Genomic DNA, 8083 nt, shown 5'->3' with positions numbered 1-8083 from the left:
TTAAAACCAACAGAGACTACACCCAGAAAAGCTAGCAAATGTAGGAGAAAGAAAAGTGTTCTCTAAAAGGGCGCACACACAGATTCATCCATTCCAGAAACCACCACAAAATCATCAGAAAGAATGGTGCACAGTCCTTTGGTGAAAGAGACTCATTTGATAGGCTCTGGGTGCACCTTGGTGAGGCAAGAGGTGGCTGAGACGACCACCCCAGGGACTGAGTCATTGGTAGGAGCCATTACGGTGACCTAGTACAGGTGTGCTGACACAGACTCTGGCAGATGCCGTGGGAGTTCTTCTCATGGCCTGTTAGCACAGGAGTCTGCCCCTCTCACTAGAGCACCGATTTAATCCAGCCAGGGCAGGCAGCCACCCTAGGGACTAGCTCCACCCAACAGCAAACTCAGGGGGAACTTGTGGGCCCATGTAGGTCACGTGTGTGGGGCCTCTACAGTGGGGCAAGTGGATCCACCTCAGTGGGGCAGGGCATGCACGTGTGGCAGGACCGTGTTGGCAGGGTATGTGGGCCTGCAGGCAGTGGGGCTTGTCGGCTGCAGTAGACTTGTGCCACTGGCCATTTCAGACAGGCACAAGGGATCTGTCCCACCTTCCAATGTCTGAAACAATTGTGTGCTGCCATTCCTGGGGCCAGCCCCACCCAGCTGCACATGTGACAGAGCTGACAAGAGCCTTGTAGGCCAGAGGCCTACAGCAATTGTAAGCCCTTAAGCCTAGCAACCAGCCACGCTGGGGGCCTACTCACTTAACAGCAAAACAGCAGCAAGAATGTGCTGTTAGACTTTGCAGCCAACTGTGCTGGGGCTCCTCATGCCCGATAAAGAGACTAAAGGGCCCTTAGCAGCCACATGCAGCTGATCATTATAACCAGCATGTCAGAGGGACAGCCTAACCTTCTCAGCCACCTGCAGCAAGAAAAACCCCACCACAACAGAAGGACACATGAAGCCCACACAGGAGCCACTCCTTGAACATTTCAAACTGGTGACGAGAGGGAAGCACACTGCCAATGCATAAGGCACCTCTTACATAAGGCCACCTCTCCAAGATCAGGAGATGTGGCTGGCCCACCTAACACAGAGGAAAAAGCCAAATGAGGAGGCAAAGGAATACATCCTAAGCAAGGGAGTAGTAAAACCCCATAAAAAGAACTAAATGAAACAGAGATAGACAATCTAGCTGACAAAGAGTTCAAACAAAGAGTCATAAGGACGCTTACTGACCTTGGGAGAAGAATAGATGAATTCAGTGTCAACTTCAACAAAGAATTGGAAAATATAAAAAAGAACCAATCAGAAATGAAGAATATAATACTGGCAATGACAGAGTAGATGATACAGAAGAATGGATCAGCGAGTTCGACAAAAGACTAGAGGAAATCACCCCAAGCTGAACAGATAAAAGAAACAAGAATTAAAAAGAATGAGAACAGTCTAAGGGGAACTCTGGGACAACATCAAGCACACTAACATTCGTATCAGAGGTGTCCCAGAAGGAGAAGATAGAGACAAAGGTGCAGAGAATCTATTTGAAGAAATAATAGCTGAAAACTTTCCTAACCTAAGGAAGGAAACAGACATCCAAGTACAGGAAGCACAGAGAGCTCCAAACAAAGTAAACCCAAAGAGACCCACACCAAGACACCTTATAATTAAAATGTCCAAAATTAAAGATAAAGAGAGAATCCTAAAAGCTACAAGAGAAAGGCAACAAGTGACATACAAAGGAAACCCCATAAGGCTATCAGCTGACTTTTCAGCAGAAACCTTATAGGCTGGAAAGGAGTGGTAAATATATTCAAAGTGCTGAAAGGAAAAAAAACCTACAGCCAAGAATACTTTACCTGGCAAAGTTATCAACCAGAATGGAAGGAGAGAGAGTTTTCCAGACAAGTAAAAACTAAAAGAGTTTATCACCAATAAACCAGGCTTATAAGAAATGTTAAAGGGACTTATTTAAGTGGAAAAGAAAAGACAACAAATAGGAATAAGAAAATTATCAAAGAAAAAATCACTGGAAAGACAAATATACAGTAAAGGTTGCAGATCAACCACCTATGGAGCTAATATGAAGGTCAAAAGACAAAAGTACTGGGGCAGACCCAGTGGCATAGTAGCTAAGTTCATGTACTCCATTTCAGTGGCCCAGGGTTTGTAGTATAGGGCATGCACCTATACACCACTCATCAAGGCATGCTGCAGTGGCATCCCATAAACAAAATAGAGGAAGACTGGCAGAGATGTAAGTTCAGGGACAATCTTCCTCAAGCTAAAAGAGGAAGATTGGCAACAGATGTCAGCTCAGGGCCAATCTTCCTAACAACAACCAAAAAAAGGCAAAAGTACTAAAACTATCCATTTCCATGAGAAGAGGTTAAGGACACACACACACGCACAAAGTGATGAGATATGATACCAAAAACATAAAATGTGGGTGGAAGAGAGTAAAAGAGGAGGATTTTTAGTGAGAGGTCAAATTTAAGAGACCATCAACTTAATATAGCTTGCTATATATGTAGGTTATTATAAATGAACCTACATATGATTACCATATATGATATGGTAATCACAAACCAGAAACCTATAATAAATACACAAAAAATTAAGAGAAAGGAACCCAAAGGTAATACTGAAGAAAGCCATCAAATCACAAGAGAAGAGAGCAAGAGAAGAAGAAAGGAACAGAGAAGAACTAGTAAAACACCCAGAAAAAAAGTAACAAAAAGGCAATAAGGACATACTTATCAATAGCTGCTTTAAATGTCAATGGACTAAATGCTACAATCAAAAGACAAAGGGTGTGCCACTGGATAAAACAACAAGACTTATATATCTATGCTGCGTACAAGAGACACACTTCAGACCTAAAGACACTGACAAACTGAAAGTGAAAGAATGGAAAAAGATCCTCTATGCAAATGGCAATACTTATCTCAGACAAAATAGACTTTAAATCAAAAACTGTAAGAAGAAACAAAGAAGGGCACTACATAAGGATAAAAGGAACAATCCAACAAGAGGATGTAACACTTGTGAATATCTATGCACCCAACACAGGAGCACCTAAATATATAAAGCAATTATTAACAGACATAAAAGGAGAAATAGACAGTAACACAATAATAGTAGGGACTTTAACGCTCCACTTACACCAATGGATGGATCATCCAAACAGAAGATGGATAAGGAAACATTGGCCTTAAATGACACATTAGACCACATGGACTTAGTAGATATATACAGCACATTCTCTCCAAATACGGCACGATACACTTTCTTTTCCAATGCACATGGAACATTACCCAGGATAGATCACATATGAGGCCACGAAACAAGTCTTGATAAATTTAAGAAGGTTGAAATCTTACCAAGTGTCTTTTATGACCACAACAGTATGAAACTAGAAATCAACTACAAGAAGAAAACTGGAAAATCCACAAGTATGTAGAGACTAAACAAAATGCTACTGAACAACGATTGGGTCAACAAAGAAATCAAAGGAGAAATAAAAAAATACCTGGAGACAAATGAAAATGAAAATGTGACATGCCAAAACTTATGGGATACAGCAAAAGCAGTAGTAAGAGAGAAATTTATAGCAGTACAGGCCTACCTCAACAAACAAGAAAAATCTCAAATAAACAATCTAGCACTGCACCTAAAGGAACTGGAAAAAGATGAACAAACAAAGCCCAAAATCAGTAAAAGGAAGGAAATAATAAAAATCAGAACAGAAATAAATGAAATAGAAACTAAAAACAATAGAAAAAAATCAATGAAACCCAGAGCTGGTTCTTTGAAAAGATAAACAAAATGAACAAACCTTTAACTAGACTCACCAAGAAAAAAAGAGAGAAGGCTCAAATAAATAAAATCAGAAATGAAAGAGGAGAAATTACAACTGACACCTCAGAAATACAAAGGATTATAAGAGAATAGTACAAAAAACTATACACAAACAAATTGGATAACCTGGAAGAAATGGATAAATCCTTAGACTCATACAACATTCCAAAACTGAATCAAGAAGATATAGAGAATTTGAATAGACCAATCACCAGTAAGAGGATCAAAACAGTAATCAAAAACCTCTCAAAAAAGAAAAGTTTGGGACCAGACAACTTCCCTGGTGAATTTTACGAAACATTCAAAGAAGACATAATACCTATCCTTCTCAAACTCTTCCAGAAACTCGAAGAGGAGGAGAAGCTTCCTAACTCATTCTATGAGGCCAACATTACCCTGATACCAAAACCAGACAAGGACAACACACAAAAAAGAAAATTATAGGTTAACATCACTGATGAAAAGATGCAAAAATCTTTAATAAAACAAGCAAATTGAATACAACAATACATTAAAAAGATCATACACCATGATCAAGTGGGATTTATTCCAGGGATGCAGGGATGGTTCAACATCTGCAAATCAATGTGATATATTACATTAACAAAATGAAGAATAAAAATCCATGATTATCTCAATAGATGCAGAGGAAGCATCTGACAAGATATGGCATTCATTTCTGATTTTAAAAAATCCTGAATAAAATTGGTAGAAGGTAAGTGCCTCAACATAATAAAGGCCATATATGACAAACTCACAGCTAATATCATTTTCAATGGTGAAAAACTGAAAGCCATCCCTCTAAGAACAGGAACCAGACAAGGATGCCCACTTTCACCACTCTTATTTAACATAGTATTGGAAGTTCTAGCCAGAGCAATCAGGCAAGAAAAAGAAATAAAAGGGATCAAAATAGGAAAGGAAGAAACAAAACTGTCACTAATCGCAGATGGCATGATTTTACATATAGAAAACCCTAAAGAATCCACCCAAAAACTATTAGAAATAATAAATAAATACAGTAAAGTTGCAGGATACAAAACTGACATACAAAAATCAGTTGTTTCTATACATCAACAACAAAGTAGCAGAAAGTGTAATTAAGAATACATTCCCATTTACAATTGCAACAAAAAGAATAAAACACCTAGGAATAAATTTAACCAAAAGGTGAAAGACCTGTACACTGAAAACTATAAACATTGTTGAAAGCAATGGAAGAAGACAGAAAGAAATGGAAAGATATTCCGTGCTCTCGGACTGGAAAAATTAACATAGTTAAACTGTCCATATTCCTAAAGCAATCTACAGATTCAATGCAATCCCTGTCAAAGTTGCAATGGCATTTTTCACAGAAATAGAACAGAGACTCCTAAAATTTACATGTCACAACGAAAGACCCCAAAGAGCAAAAGGAACCCTGAGAAAAAAGAACAAAGCTGGAGGTATCACACTCCCTGATTTCAAAATATACTACAAAGCTATAGTAATCAAAACAGCATGGTAGGGGCACAGAAACAGACACACAGATCAATGGAACAGAATGAAGAGCCCAGAAAAAACCCCTCACATCTATAGACATCTATAGACAGCTAAATTTTGACAAGGGAGCCAAGAACATACAATGGAGAAAGGAAAGTCTCCTCAATAAATGGTGTTGGGGAAACTGGCCAGCCACATGCAAAAGATCTTACACCATACACAAAAATTAACTCAAAATGGATTAAAGACTTGAATGTAAGCCCTGAAACCATGGAACTTCCAGAAGAAAACATAGGCAGTACACTCTTCAACATTGGTCTTGGCAGCATATTTTCAAGTACCATGTCTGACCAGGCAGGGGAAACAGCAGAAAAAATAAACAAATGGGACTACATCGAACTAAAAAGCTTCTGCACAGCAAAGGAAAGCATCAACAAAATGAAAGACAACCTAACAATTTGGAGAAGATATTTGCAAACCATATATCTGATAAGGGGTTAATATCCAATATATACAAAGAACTCATATGTCTCAACAACAAAAAAACTAACAACCTGGGCAAAAGATCTGAACAGACATTTCTCCAAAGATATACACATGGCCAATAGGCACATGGAACGATGTTCCACATCACACACTATCAGGGAAATGCAAATCAAAACTACAATGAGATATCACCTCACTCCAGTCAGAATGGCTATAATTAACAAGACAAGAAACAATAAGTGTTGGAGAGGATGTGGAGAGAAGGGAACCCTCATGCACTGCTGGTGGGAGTGCAAACTGGTGCAGCCACTATGGAAAACAGTGTGGAGATGCCTCAAAAAATTAAGAACAGAACTACGAAATGATCCAGCTATCCCACTATGGGGTATTTATCCAAATAACTTGAAAACAGGAATGCGTAAAGATACTTGCACCCCTATGTTCATTGCAGCATTATTCACAATAGCCAAGACTTGGAAGCAACCTGGGTGCCCATCAAGGGATGAATGGATAAAAAAGATGTGGTATGTATACACAGTGGAATACTGCTCAGCCATAAGAAATGACGAAATCTGGCCATTTGTGACAACATGGATGGACCTTCAGGGTTATTATGCTAAGCGAAATAAGTCAGAGGGAGAAAGTGAAATACCGTATGATCTTACTCATAAGTAGAAGATAAAAACAACGACACACAAACACATAGAGACAGAGATTGGATTGATGGTTACCAGAGGGGAAGGGGGTAGGGGGAAGGGAGGAGGGCGAAAGGGGTGATTAGGCACATGTGTGGTGATAGATTGTAATTAGTCCTTGGGTGGTGAACATGATGTAATCTACGTGGAAATAAAAATATAAGGATGTACACCTGAAATTTATATAATGTTATAAACAAATGTCACTGCAATAAAAAAAAAATTTTTTACTGACCTAACGCCTCCTATAGCAGCATATCTTACAAGTGTAATTAGGATTTGATTTTGCTTAAAATGCATTCAAAAGGAAAACTAAATAGAAATTCCTCTGCTATTGTACTAAATTTCTATTCTGGCTTATATTTTCACATTCTAGGTAGTCAAATAAAACCTCAGTAATTAATTTACCCTGTTCCCATGCACCATGTTTCAACTTTAATAAATGAACCAAAGTTATAAATAAGAAAAGAAAAGCGAGAAATGTCTAGAGCCCTTCCAGGCATACCATCTTCTATTGCCCTTCTATCCACAGATATAGGCATAAATTTCTAGGTAATTAATTTGAGAATATTTTACACAGGAGTTTTATATAAATTCAATATTTAATACCTTCCCTAATACTTTACATTTTATTTTATTATCATAATTATATAACATAAAAACATACTAAATTTTTTCACCAAGCCGCAGAAAAATGCCTCCAAATCCTCTATGATTTACACCAATATAGCTTACAGATATCATCATTTTCTTCATGTGCCATAATGTGCAAAAGGGCTGAGAACCACTGTTGTAGAACAGTAAACATATCGCCCGCCAATCGTGATAACCATGGACCCTCTTTTGTAATAGACATTTCTGCTTTAAGCTATTGCACCAACCAGAACTTACACACACACACATACACAACTGCAGGTTTCAATCACTTCCTGTCTTCTCCAACATCATGTGCCGTCAGCCATCCCATCTCTCTCCTGAGTCATTAATCTGTTCCTCTCCCTGGCTCCTTCTCTTCAGTTTAAAAAACAGGATCAAATTCTCCATCTTAAAAAAGAAAGGAGAAGGCCAGCCCGGTGGCGTAATGGTTAAGTTCCCACATTCCACTTCAGTGGCCCCGGGTTTGCAGATTTGGGTACTGGGCACCAACCTACACACCACTCATCCATCCCATGGATCCCATAAAAGTGGCACCCCATATAAAATAGAAGAAGATTGGCACAGATGTTAGCTCAGGGCCAACCTTCCTCAGCAAAAAAAGAAAGAAAGGACTATTCCATGAGCTTTGCATTCTCAAGTGAGTATTTTATCTCTCATCTTCCTTTCACCACCAAACTTTGTCAAAAAATGTTTACATTGACTTCCTCTCCTTCCTCTGCCCTCATTTAGTCCTCAGTTCAAAATAGTCTGGCTCCTGCTCTGGCCGTGCTACCAAAATCATCTCATATCATCCCTTATGATCATCTCCTTCTTGCAAAATCCTGTGGTCTCTTTTCAGTCCTCGTCATCCATGACATCTTTGCTGACCACTCTCTTCCTTTTTGAAAAGGTCTCATTTAT

Source organism: Equus caballus, chromosome 19 (assembly GCF_041296265.1).
Source record: "Equus caballus isolate H_3958 breed thoroughbred chromosome 19, TB-T2T, whole genome shotgun sequence".
Lineage (NCBI taxonomy): Eukaryota > Metazoa > Chordata > Mammalia > Perissodactyla > Equidae > Equus > Equus caballus.
This window is presented reverse-complemented; position numbering follows the sequence as displayed.